Here is a 13,692-nt window from a genome sequence, read left to right as displayed (position 1 = left end):
ATACAGCTCTGTAAGTGTATTTTCTCTTCTTTGTGATTTTCTTAATAATATTTTTTTTCTCTACCTTAATGTATTGGAAGAACACAATATATAATACATATAAGCTACAAAGTATGTGTTAAGCAACAGCTTATTTTACTGGTAAGGCTCCTGGTCAACAGTAGTTAAGATAAGGCTCCCAGTTAACAGTGGTTCAGTTTTGGGGGAGTCAGAAGTTTTATGTGGATTTTTGACTATGCAAGAGGTTGGTACCCCTACCCCTATGTGTTGTTCAAGGGTCAACTCTATACTAAAAAGCATAGATTTTCAAATATATTTCATTTGGATGAGTTAACAGAAGCAGAATTATGTCGGAGTTAAGAACCATTTTATGGGTCTTGGAATATAAACTCAAATTCCTTTCTACAGGCATTTTTTTTTTTTTTTTTAAAGTAGGCTCCACCTTGGGGCTTGAATTCATGACCCAGAGATCAAGAGTCTGCTGACCGAGCCAGCCAGGCGCCCCTCAAATTGCTTCCTATAACATTGCCATTTACAGTGCTGACAATGAAGAAGATGCCTACTTTATTCCACTATAAAAATTGTCCCCATTTTATGGAAACTGAGGTTGAAGAGATTAAATAATGTGATACTGTCTTAGCATAAAAGTAGCTAAAAAGTGCAGCCTCATGTACTCAGTGTGAGAGGCCATTTGGCCTCGTGTGAGGAGCGTGATTCTGGTGCGGAACTGCTTGGGTCCGAACCCTGGCTCCACTGCTTATTGTGTAACCCTGCATACGTTTTTTTATGCAACAGTTTTCATCTCTCTGGGAATATTAATAATAATAACAATATCTGTTTCATAGGCTTGTCGTGAGGATTGAGTATATCTGTGCATTGCTTAGGATAGCATCTGGCAAATCAGTAATTATAAGTGATTGCTGTTATTATCATCCTCATTAATTAGATGACGTTCTCTTTATTTTTTTTTTTTAACCCCCATGTATGTTTATTCCTTCTTTCTAAAACAACGTAGGCATTTTGGGTAATCAGGTTAGTGGACCACTCAAACATTTGAGTGAGTGAGTGAGTGAGTGAACGAATGGATGAAATAATGCCTGGAACCCACATCTTTGACTTTTATGTAATTGTGACGTTTTATTACAAACCTCCTCATTTTGGTGTCGTAGGTGAGAAAGAACTCTTTGAATTTATTTATTTATCTTAAAGTTTAAAAAATTTATTTAGAGAGAGGGGGAAGGGCAGAGAGAGAGAGAAAGAGAGAGAGAGAGAGAGAGAGAGAGAGAGAGAGAGAGAGATCGAAGCCCAAGCAGGCTCCACGCTGTCAGCGCAGAGCCTGACCGGTGATTCGTTCTCACAGACCGGGAGATCATGACCTGAACCGAGATCAAGAGTTGGACAGGTTCAATTGACTGAGCCACCCAGGTGCCCCACAACTGGTTGATTTAAATAAATCTACTGCAAATAGGTGGATTTGTCCTTTGTAACATTTCTTTGACGAATGTCTAGATTACTAGAGTAACATGACACTTTGCGTCGTGGGCAGCAGGTTGGTTTAAGCTCTTCGTGAATGGGTTGTGCTGCCTGAGATCTCTCGCCAACTAATGAGAATGGTCTGAGGCCTTTCTTACAAAAGATGGGGGCGGGGGAGAAACCCTTTTAATTAGAGATAGACTTTGCAAAACTATTTAATAAGTTCCTTTATTATTTGTAGCCCTGTGGCCAAATACCAACTGCCCACACACCTTCTTAATACAAATCTATTCTTGGATTAATTAAAAACCCTTTTGGCAGATTCATATATTCAGAGACTCTTGGAGCCAGAAAGGATTTTAGAGATTAAAATTTTTCTTTTCATAGATGATGAAACTGAGGCCCACTGGGCCTAACAGCCCAGAGTTCGGTGGCCCTGCATATCGCACTCGCTTGTAGGAGAACTGGTTTGTGACAGACAGAAGGAGGCTACTCTGACAGGTGATGCATCTTCCCCTTCAGGATTGTAGAGCTTGGCGGAAGGATTAGAAACTTTTGTGGTCTGGAGACCTCATAACAGTGATACCGTATGTTACCTTGTGTTGAAGTATATAGGGGTCAGAACAGCAGAAAATGGTATCACGTGGGCCATTCATGCTTTGGTGAAGGAACAGTGGAACACAGCGAACTTATGTTTGTATTCAGTGCCTTGAATTAAATGGGATAAAGAGTCTATTGTGACTTAAGGCTTTTCTTTTGATGTGTGAGAACCGTCACAAAACTCTAGACTTTGTATCTCCTTGTGTTCCTCTTCTGTTCACCCATAATTTGCCTTTCCTGCCTGTATTTCTGGTTCTACTCTTTACTTTCCTTTTTTCCCTAAAGGCTTGTGTGTTTGTGTCCCTAGCACCTAACAGTGACTGGTATATGGAAGCTTTCAACAAAAAAGTTTTTCAGACTCAGTTTCCAAATGCTAGGTATGTTTTCATTCAGAATTTTCTCTTGCTGTTTGTTTCCTCAGTATGTATTTCAGTCTTTCTCAGGCTGTGCTCTTTGAGAGAATGAAGTCTGAACTTAACACCTGAATGTTCGATGGCATTTACTGTATAAAATGAATTCGCTTCTTTCCTAGGCTTCTAGATTGGTAAATATCTGTTTATCATCCTTGGGAGATTAGAAAATAATCACCTAGATTATTTTTTGTGGTATTTAATTATCTCGGAACGCTGATTGAGAAAGCCTGATTTATTCGCTTTATCGGACTTCTTAATACCCTTCTTCAAGCTTACTTTCCTAGGCAGCGTTGTCACTGATTGACCTCATTTTGATGTCCGTTGTGTATTTTCCCCACATTTCCTTACGTCGCATAGACTTATTTTTTACTATAGGTTGTTGCTAAGTTTGCATTATGTTGCATAAGTTACAGTTGGCTTGGCTTATTCTTTAAAGAGAAATGCAAGGAATAAGTGTATAAGAGAATTCTGACATTGCTGTATTGTTCTCATGTCAGGCGTACACTACTTGAACACCAAACTTGCCATTGCTTGTTGGGTTTGTATGTGAGACATGCTAGCACCATGGCCACACAAGTTCCAAGGGCAAAGGAAGGAGACTGGGACGAGTAGATCAGAGTATGGTTAACACTGACTCGGCCACCACCACTGACCCTGTTTTAGGCATGGCATCTAAGACTGGCAACCATCTGAGTTCTTACTTCCAGAGGAGTCCGTGTTAGATGTGGTAGGGCACAGTTCTATGAAAATAAAAGAAGAAATAAAACCAAACCTGTTCACAGATGACATGATTATCTACATAGAAAATCCCATGGAATCTACAATGAAACTGGAACTTATGAGGGAGTTTGGCAAGAATGCAACCTCAAGCCCACAAAAAGCAATTGTGTTTCTATGAACTAGCAATGTACTATTGGAAACTGAAATTAAAAAAAAAAATTTTTTTACATCCGAGCTCCAAGAAAAATCACTACAAATTGTATTAGGATTTGTATGATGAAAAATACACAGTGGGAGAAATCAAAGAAGATCTAAAAAAATATAAACATGATGTTTATGAATTGGAAGACTCAACGTAGTGCAGGTTATCAATATGGGAAGCCATATTCATCTCTAGATTTAATTTCAATATAAATTATGGTTGGATTTTTTTTTTTAGTTCTGGCCAAGCTGATCCTAAATTTTATATGGAAAGACTAGTGAACTAGAGCTATCTAAAATAGTTTAGAGAAAGAATAAAATTGGAGAAATCACACCACCCTAGTTTATAACCCATTCTAAAGCAACAACAGTCAAGAGAATGTGAAGGGATAGGCCCAGAAGTCATTGGAAACAGAACAGCAAGTGCAGAAATAGACCTCCACAAAATGGCCAGTTGACTTTTGACAAAGGCACCAAGTCTGTCCAAGGGGAAAACATCAGCTTTTGCTGGAGTGGTAGTTATCCATGTGGAAAAAGAAGAACTTTGACCTAAACCTCACATATATGATAATTCACCTCGGAATCAGTGATCCAAAAGTAAAATTTTAAATTCCAAAAGTCGTAGGAGAAAACACAGGAGAGGATCTTTGGGATCCGGTGTTAGGCAAAGAGCTCTTTGACATGGTGTCTAAAGCATGGTCTGCAAAAGGAAGAAGGATGGACGTCACTAAAATGAACATGTCGCTCTGTGAATGATGCCATCAAGAGAATAAAGAGCAGGCTGAACACTGGGAGCAACTATTTACATACCCAACCAGAGGGTAATATCCAGAATAACTCTCAAAACTCAGTATTCATGTTCAGTATGAAAACCAAAAACCCAGTTAAAAAAACGGACAAGAGGCTTGAACAGACACTGAGCTAAAGATGATATTCCGGTGGCAAAGAAGCACATATAAAGTTTTTCAGCATCGTTACTCTGCCACTAGTCACATATTAGACTAGGTAAGATTATGAAATACTGACAGTCCCAGGTTTTGGCAGGGTTTTGGAGCATCTGGAACTCTTACATGGTGGGGTAAAATGATACAGCCACTTTGTAAAGAGTGTAACGTCAGCTTACCATCTGACCATTAATCCCACTTGTGGGTCTGAGAGAGGAGAAGACTTCATTTCATAGGAAAACGTGTACACGAGTGTTTCTAGCAGCTCCTCTCCAAATCATCTCAAACCAAAAACAGTTCATACGTCCTTCAGGGGGTGACTGGATAAATAAGCTGTTATATCCATTCAGTGGGTAGTGAGCAATAAGAACACGAATGAATGATTGCTACCCTAGCATCCTGGATGAATCTCCAAAGCGTGATGCCAAGTGAAGAAACTTAGTTCAGAAAGGTTATGTACTGTATAATTTATTTATATGACATTCGAGAAAAGAGAAAATGATAATGATGGAGAAGAGACCAATGATTCCAGTGCTTAGAGGTGGAGGGAGAATGAGAGAGGGGATGTAAAGGGAGAGCGGGAAGAAATGTGTTGCGGTGATGAGGTTCTTGTATCCTTATTGCCATGGTGCTTGCATATATCTATTCTATATGTGTGCTGTAATTCACAGAACTAAATCGTATACACCCTGCAAGAAATTCATTGTAGAAATTACCATGTGGCAGTTATTTTAAAAATTAATTGATCCTACAAAGAAAAAAAAATGTTAAATGTTTAGGTGGAGAACCGGGGGAGGGAGATTGAAGTTTTTGGAAAAAAAAAAAAAAGTGTATACTTGCATCTAAGTAGGAAGCGAAGTCGTCTGGACAAAGAGGGAGGTGGGTCTGGGACTGTATATTTGAGAAGAACATAGTTTTGGAGCAGTCTCTGAGTTTAAATGAAGCCTTACTGCATTTGTCCTCGGCAGTGAATGGAATATTGTCACCTCAAGGTAATAGGAGATGAATAATAGGACAGTGAAATGGCAGCTTTTTGTCATGATTTGATTTATTAAATAAAACTTTTTAATTGCCTGCTGTCATTTCCCATTAAAGAAGACTCTCTTTCATTCTGGCGGCTCCTGCCAGTCACCATTTGTGGGTCAGAAGACAACTTGCAGAAGTACTGTCTTGTTTGCTGCTGGAGGTGAGAATGGAACGGATGGAATTTGGTCAGGACAGAGATGTCAGTCACAGAGGAGACGGTTTGGCTTACGACCAAGCCGATGTCTATGTGTCTCCGTTGCCTCTGTGCACACGTGCACACCAACCTTGCCACTTCTGCATAAAGGAAGAAGTTGTTACTGCTTTGGAACTGGTGCCTATAAAATTGCAAAAGTTGGGGCGCCAGCCTGGCTTGGTGGGAAGAGCATGGGACTCTGGATCTCAGGGTTGCGAGTTCGAGCCCCATGGTAGGGGTAGCGATTACATACATACATATATAAATACATACATACATAAATACCACTTTGTTTTATTTTTATTTTTTTTTAAATGTTTGTTTATTTTTGAGAGCGACGGAGAAAGGATGCAAGTGGGTTAGGGGCAGAGCGAGAGGGAGACACAGAATCCAAAGCCGGCTCCAGGCTCCGAGCTGTCAGCACAGAGCCCGACGCGTGGCTTGAACTCACGAACCAAGAGATCATGACCTGAGCTGAAGTCAGATGCTAAACTGACTGAGCCACCCAGGTGCCCCCATAAACACTATTTTAGAAAAAGCAGAAGTTTATAATCACTTGTTTAAATTTGAATTTTTTTGTTTGAACAGATACTGTAAAATCAGGTTCTCATATTCACCATGTGATCATCTTAAACATATTTTGGAAGAATTGCCAATCTCCTTTTGCAGAGGCTATGAAAACACAAAATGGTGGAAACGCAGTCGCATGGATCCCTTATGGCCTCTAAGAGCATTCAGCCGTGCTGACACTGTGGGACTAGCATGTACCCACCAGACTGTCGCAGCTGCAGTTTTTTTTTTTAAATCAAATGATCACAGAAGCTTTATTTGTAATAACCAGAAACCAGAGTCATCTCACTGTCCACCACCAGGCGAAAGGGCAAATTGTGACACAGGCATACAAAAGAGTACTACCCAGCAAAATAAAGGAATTAGCTTTTGACACCTAAAAAGCCTGGATGAAACTCAGGATAACTGTGCAAAAGAACTCAGACAAAACCATTACACATGGCAATATACCATCTACATAAAATTAGAGAAAATGTAGACAAGTCTATATTTAAAGAAAGCAGGTCAGTGGTTACCTAAGGCAGGAGGGTCCTGGAGGGGGAAAGGGAGGGATCACACAGGTACACAAAGAAACTTTGTCTTTATTGCAGTGTTATTTTCTTAAATATGTGAAACACTTCTCAAACTACTATGACTGGTTTCTTTAATCCTTTTGATAACTGATAGAAATTTAAACATGTTTTAATGATACCACTCTTTTCTCCCTTTTTCCCCTAAAAAATTTTCTGTGTTCCCCTGCCACCTTAGCATCTTCCTGAAAATATAAAGGAAAGAAAAATCAGAAGGGACAAAAAAAGGGAAGAAAGTGAGGAGAGAGTATAAGCTAGATCCCATTTTGCTAGGAAGAGGCTACCAGAGAACACCTTCATTTGGCTTCCTTGTTTTGGCCGTGTGTGTGTGTGTGTGTGTGTGTGTGTGTGTGTGTGTGTGTGTGTACATGCATGTGTGTTCATACATGTTCTATGGAAGTTTGTGTAGCCAAGCCTCTTGGCAGTTATTGGCACATGATAGGCACCTAGGGCTGATATCTGTGGTTTTCTTTTGTGAATCATCTAACTTCACACATTAACTGACTTCACAGATAACTTTCATAAACTAGTTTGTGCTCTGTAATGTTTGTCACATGGTATATAAGTAAGGGAATGGAAGGTACAATGTGGAAAATTACTGTTTCAGGCATTTCAGCCTGACTGGTTTATCAACAGGGAGTTACTAGTGTCATCCTTATAAATAGCTTATTACATAATAAACCTACATCTTTGAACACATTTTGGTCGGAGATTTTCTTTTCTTCAGAGAAAAGAGAAGGACACAGGCACATACCTGTTTAAATGCTTTTGTATAGTTTGGAGCGTGTGGGTGGCTCAGTTGGTTAAATATCTGACTCTTGATTTTGGCTCAGGTCATGATGTCATGTTTGTGAGATCAAGCCCCACATTGGGCTCTATACTGGCCATGGAACCTGCTGAAGATTCTGTCTCTCCTTCTCCTGCATGTGCGTGTGCTCTCTTTCATAGATAGATAGATAGATAGATAGATAGATAGATAGATAATACATAAGATAACACATACATACATACATACATACATGGATGGATGAATAGTTTCATGGGGTTCACAGAATCCTTGAAATCTCTGACTCTATATCCTTAGAGATTCAGGGACACATATTAAAAACTGACCTAGAAGGTGATATTTATGATGTCCTTCCTCTTCCACCTAGTCCCTATTTCCTCTGGCCAGAGTTTTAAGCCCACAGATGATCCATACTTTTCACTTCTGCTGAAGGTTTGGTTCATTGGGTAGGCTTGCCTGTGAAAGATCCTCGCGGTTTCCTGTCAATTTTCACCACCAGACACAGGAATACAAAAGGTGCAGTAGAGAGTCCCTTCCCCCCCAGGCCTCCGCTTGTCCTGTCCCTGTGACAGGAAGGCTCAGTCTCCCTCGGCTAATACCACCCCCTTCTCCGTGCATTCCCCGAAAGCATCAGGGGCTTGGCTGGGCTTCAGTTTAGTGGACACACTACCGTCACCCCTGGTGGAGTGACCCTCTGTAGGTATTAACTCTTGCAAGTTAATTCGGACTCACAGGGAGTTTTTTAAAAAAACGGTTGAAGTGGGTCATCATTAGGGGCACTGCCCCGCTGTTATCTCTGGGTGTCCAGATCTGTGTTTGAGGCAGCGAGGGGAGTATGCGCCACGTCCTGCAAGATGGGCCTTTAGGCTTCCTTACGAGGATCTGCAGATGCCGCCTCAGCAGCCTGGTTTACATTGTCCCAAAATTTTATTATGAAAACGTCAAATAGCAATGTTGCACAAATTTTATAGTGAACACCATGAAGCGTCTGTCATTAACATTTTTTTTTAAAATTTTATTTATTTTGAGAGAGTTTGTGAGCCATGAGTGGGAGGGGCCGAGGGAGAGGGAGAGAGAGAATCCCAAGCAGGTTCCAATCTGTGAGCGTGGAGCCCAACACGGGGCTCAAACCCATGAACCCCAAGATCATGACCTGAGCCGAAATCAAGAGCCAGACCCTTAACTGCCTGAGCCACCCAGGCACCGCATCATTAACATTTTGTGATCCTTGATATTTACTCCTCTCTCCATTTCTGACCATCCATCACTTCATCCTGTCTTTTTCAATACATTTCAAATTAAATTGCAGACATTAGAACACTTCTAAGTGCTTCATCAGACATGTCATTAACTGGAGGTCAGTATTTGTTTATAGTTTTTACATAAAATTTAGAAACAATGGGTTACGCACATCTTACAAGCGCATTTCCTCAGTTTTAACATAATACACCTGTGTAACCCCTATCTATTAAAAACTGTGCTTAGATATTATTCACATAATATTCACAATACAAATATAGTAACCCCCTTGCTTTATAGGAAAGTGTTGCTAAATATTCTGTATTCACTGTGTCAAGAAAAAAGCTATAGGGGCACCTGGGGGGCTCAGTTGGTTAAGCATTTGGCTTCGGCTCAGGTCATGATCTCGAGGTTCATGAGTTCAAGCCCCATGTCAGACTCTCTGCTGTCAGCACAGAACTTGTGATCCTCTGACTCCCTCTCTCTGCCCCTCCCCTGCTTGCATGAGTGTGCTCTCTCTCTCAAAAATAAACATTTTTTTAACTTTTATTTATTTTTGAGAGAGAAAGAGAGACAGAGCATGAGCAGGGAAGGGGCAGAGAGAGAGGGAGTTACAGAATCTGAAGCAGGCTCCAGGCTTTGAGCTATCAGCACAGAGCTCGACGCGGAGCTCGAACTCAGGAACTGTGAGATCATGACCTGAGCCGAAGTCAGTCGCTTAACCGACTGAGCCACCCAGGCGGCTGTAAACGTTTTTTTAAAAAGCTGTAAATTTTTCTCTCTCACTCTCTCTCCCCATGGACTGAAGGAAATGATAGGTTATTTTAGCTAGTTTTGTGGCGTCGTTCTTAACTGTGTTATGGACTTTTAAGTGTGCTATTACACAACATACTTTTAGTAAGGTATTTTCTTTAAAGGTATTTTCTTACTGCTGTAGTACTTGCTGTCAGTCCTTAAATAGTATGAACGAGTTATCTTTAGCAAATAATTTTCTTCATTTTATTTTAAAATACTGAAAACATATTCGTGTTTTGTACACAACATCCTATACATCCTATATCATAAACAGCAACCAAATGAATAAATAGAAAGAAGAAAAAATTTCTTCCTGAAACACTGTCATGAGGAAGATAGGAGAAGTTTTATATTCAGGATAAATAACTGTTGGAGAAAGAGAAACCGAATGAGAAGCAAGGCTCTTCAGTGTAGAATACGTTCCTGGTGCATATGGGATCAAGAACATAGGTGGAAGTACTTAGAAGGATAAATTATCCTCAGAGGCAGGAGGGTATTAGGAAAAGATGAACTAATTTCAATTTTTCAGACCTGTTTTGGGGGGGGCGCATAAAATGTGATACTTAGATCCTTTATGAAATGATTTCCTAAGATCATATTTTTATTCTGTTCTGTTTATGTTTATTGTATTCTGTTACATCTTTGAATAGAACCATTTTATAATGACCACAAACTTGGAAAATACCTTTAAAATTTTCTTTAATGTTTATTTATTTTTGAGAGAGAGAGAGAGAGAGAGAGTGAGCGAGTGTGGGAGGGTCAGAGAGAGGGAGAGAGGGAGACACAGAATCTGAAGCAGGTTCCAGGCTCTGGGCTGTCAGCACACAGCCCAACTCGGGGCTCGAACCCTCGAACTTCCAGATCATGACCTGAGCCGAAGTCGGAAGCTTAACTGACTGTGAGCCACCCAGGCGCCCCTGGAAAATACCTTTAAAAGTTTAGGAACCGCAACAACCCTATTACGACTATCCTGAATGCGTACTATATATCAGCTACAGTGCTAGGCGGAAGAATGCACTGCTGGGTGAAGAAATGTTGTGAGTTGTCACAATTCAGGAAAGAAATACATAGCATGAACTCGGAGGCAAGAGGAAATGGGACTGAGAATTTAGGTGATTGGTCAGTTCAGACATTAGACAGCTGCAGCTTGCAGGCCAAATCAGCCACTGGCTTTTTTGGTACAGCCTGTGATCTAAGACTGGCTTTCGCATTTTTAAAAAATTTGGGGGGGGGGGGAATCATAATATTTCATGACACATGAAAGTTACATGAAATTCAAATTTCAACCAACATAAATAATGTTTTGTTGGTGTGTGTGTTGCCAAAGTGAGCACTAAATAAAGTTTTATTTGGAAACAGCCATAATCACACGATTTGCGTTGTTGTTGTTGTTGGCTGTGACCGCGTTTTGCACCGTGGTGGCCGAAGTGAGCAGTTATGCCAGAGAATACACGTGGTGCCGTGCAGAAAAGAGTTAATGCAGAAAGTCTTGGGTTGTAGAAGGGCCTAGCTGGGGCTCGGGGCATGGAGACTGGGACCGACCCTTTTGTGGCATCCGTAAACGTGGCTGTCGACTTCTGCGTAGGTTGATTAAACTGTGGTTGTGACCTAGTCCCTGTGCCTCCGTGACCAGCCCCGAGTGCAAATTCTGCAGGCTGCGTCTGGAGCAGGCTGCGTCTGGAGCAGGCTGCCCGAGGCTGCTGTACTGCCCATGGGAGTTCCTAGATTCCTCTGCCAGAGAGAGGAGGGCGCTCCGTGCGGCCCCTCCCGGGAGGACGGCCGTGAGAAGCCGCACACGATTCCTCCAGGCTTCACCTGCTGCGTCCTTCTCTCCTGCTCACTGGCGTGCGAAACCGTAGCCCTGAGTGCAAGTCTCCGGAATCCTGTGAGTCCTTCTGCCCGGTCAGCTGCCCAGTGGGTGGGTGGTCTCGGGTGCCCCGAAAACAAGGGGCCGTCAGGAAGAGAACGGAAGGTACGATGCTCAGCACGTGACAGACTGCAGTTATAACTAATTCAGCAGTGTTTTGAGTAGACCTAGAGTGCTTTTTACAGTTTTTACTTTATTTTTTATTACCATCATTCCCAAACAGAAGAAGACAAAAGTGTGCTTTGAATGCCTCACTTTTAAGGCACAGCGGAGTGTGAATGACATTGTTGTCCAATTAGATGGCAAAGCACTGGTTTTATTTTCTGCAGTGACGCTCTGTGCTAAAAGAATACAGTCTGCCTTGACATTATCAGACTCAGCACTCATCATAGTATTCCCAGTTCCCAGAAAAGCAGCAGGTAGAAATATTAGACAATTCCAAATGGAAGATCTGTGTATAGCAGAATTGCTTTACAAAAGTCACAAATGAGGAAGAGGCTACAAACTAAATTGTCTCTGATCGGCACTTCTGTGAGCCAGGCAAGAACTCCTTGTCAATACTGACGTAATTTAGCGTGTTTGTAGCAGCTGGAGAAGCGTGTCCAGTGAGAATAAACTTGTTTAGTATACACTAGGTGAGGGCGGTTGCCCAATGAGTGGAGAACACGAGGAGCTGTATCAGTAGTTAGTTCAAAAACTGGAGAAATGATTTCAAGTGGTTTTCTTTGGCTCTGGATTAGTCAGTAAATGTGTCCAGGATCATTCAGTTGTCGATTAGAAGAGCCAGCGAGGAATCGGAGGTGGTGGAAGGATTAGCTTCTCGGCATGGCCTGTGTGGAACGATTACAGGTGGGAATGTTTACAAGGAAATGAGAAAAAAACCCCACGGATCCGGTACAAGCTGAAGTGGAACCCGCCAAGATGTGTTGCAGCTGGTGATGGTGAAAATATGTGCGCAGGAGAAACCTTAGATTCACAGACTGGGAAAATACAGGGTGTTCAAAACGTATAGCTGCTTACTTTTTACCAGCACACACTTTGAGGAAAATACCTGAGTGTGTTGCGTGTCGAGCCAGTTCAGTGGTGAATTTCTTTCTTCCTTTTTTTTCTTACAAATTGAGCTTTTCTTCTGTGACTTTTTGTCAGAGATTAAAGCTAGAAATCTGGACTTGCCCTACTGCATAGCAGTTGGTGACTTAGCAGTGGCAAAGTTGTACCGTGATTTTTTTTGAGGTTGGGGCTGGAATTGAAATTAAAAAAATTTTTTTAAATGCTATTTATTTATTATTATTTTTTTTTAATTTTTTTTTCAAAGTTTTTTATTTATTTTTGGGACAGAGAGAGACAGAGCATGAACGGGGGAGGGGCAGAGAGAGAGGGAGACACAGAATCGGAAACAGGCTCCAGGCTCCGAGCCATCAGCCCAGAGCCCGACGCGGGGCTCGAACTCACGGACCGCGAGATCGTGACCTGGCTGAAGTCGGACGCTCAACCGACTGCGCCACCCAGGCGCCCCTGTTTTTATTTATTTTTGAGAGAGAGAGAGAGAGAGAGAGAGAGAGAGAGGCAGACAGACAGAGTGTGAGCTGGGGAGGGGCAGAGAGAGGGAGACACGGAATCCGAAGCAGGCTCCAGGTTCTGAGCTGTCAGCACAGAGCCAGACGCGGGGCTCGAACTCACTAATTGTGAGATCATGACCAGAGCCAGAGTCGGACGGACTCAACCAACAGAGCCACCCAGGCGCCCCTGGAATTGAAATTTTACTGAATGAGAAGAGCCACTCTCACCTGCTCTTACTGAACACTAAGAGGCTTTGAATTAGTTTCTGCTAAAGATTTGATGATATTTTTTAATGAAATTAAAATGAAAAGTTGTGGGCGTCTGGTTGGCTCAGTCGGTAGAGCATGTGACTCTTGATCTCAGGGTGGTGAGTTCAGACCCCAAGGTGGGTGTGGAGCCTCCTTAAAAAAGAAAAGTGCTAAAGGGACTTCTGTGTGAAACTCCTACTGTAGGAGAGTCATTTTGATAGCAACTAATGTTTGCATCACAAGTAATGTTGGGCTACTCTCCACGCTTCACGTGCTGTCCAAACTCACACCAAGAATGTGCTCTCCATTCCTCCCCAGATTGGTAGCAGATTCGTTTTCTGAGCTCAAACTGCAGTTAATTCTAGCAGTGTGTTTTGGACCTCAATGCCAGAGTTGAGGAAACTTCCATGCTTGAACATCTATTTAAGTGTGCAGAATGGGACTCCCCCCCCCCCCTCCAGCCTTCATTGGAAGTGATGAATCTGCA

At 41.9% G+C, this 13,692-nt stretch overlaps 1 protein-coding gene across 8 annotated transcripts in view; it reads left to right on the top strand.

The window, feature by feature from the left end:
* Positions 1-13,692, top strand: part of CDKAL1 (CDK5 regulatory subunit associated protein 1 like 1) — a 712,098-nt gene that overhangs the window by 243,847 nt on the left and 454,559 nt on the right. The window lies entirely within an intron of this gene.

The sequence above is a fragment of the Prionailurus viverrinus genome, chromosome B2, assembly GCF_022837055.1.
Source record: "Prionailurus viverrinus isolate Anna chromosome B2, UM_Priviv_1.0, whole genome shotgun sequence".
In the NCBI taxonomy this organism is placed as follows: Eukaryota; Metazoa; Chordata; class Mammalia; order Carnivora; family Felidae; genus Prionailurus; species Prionailurus viverrinus.
This window is presented reverse-complemented; position numbering and strand designations above follow the sequence as displayed.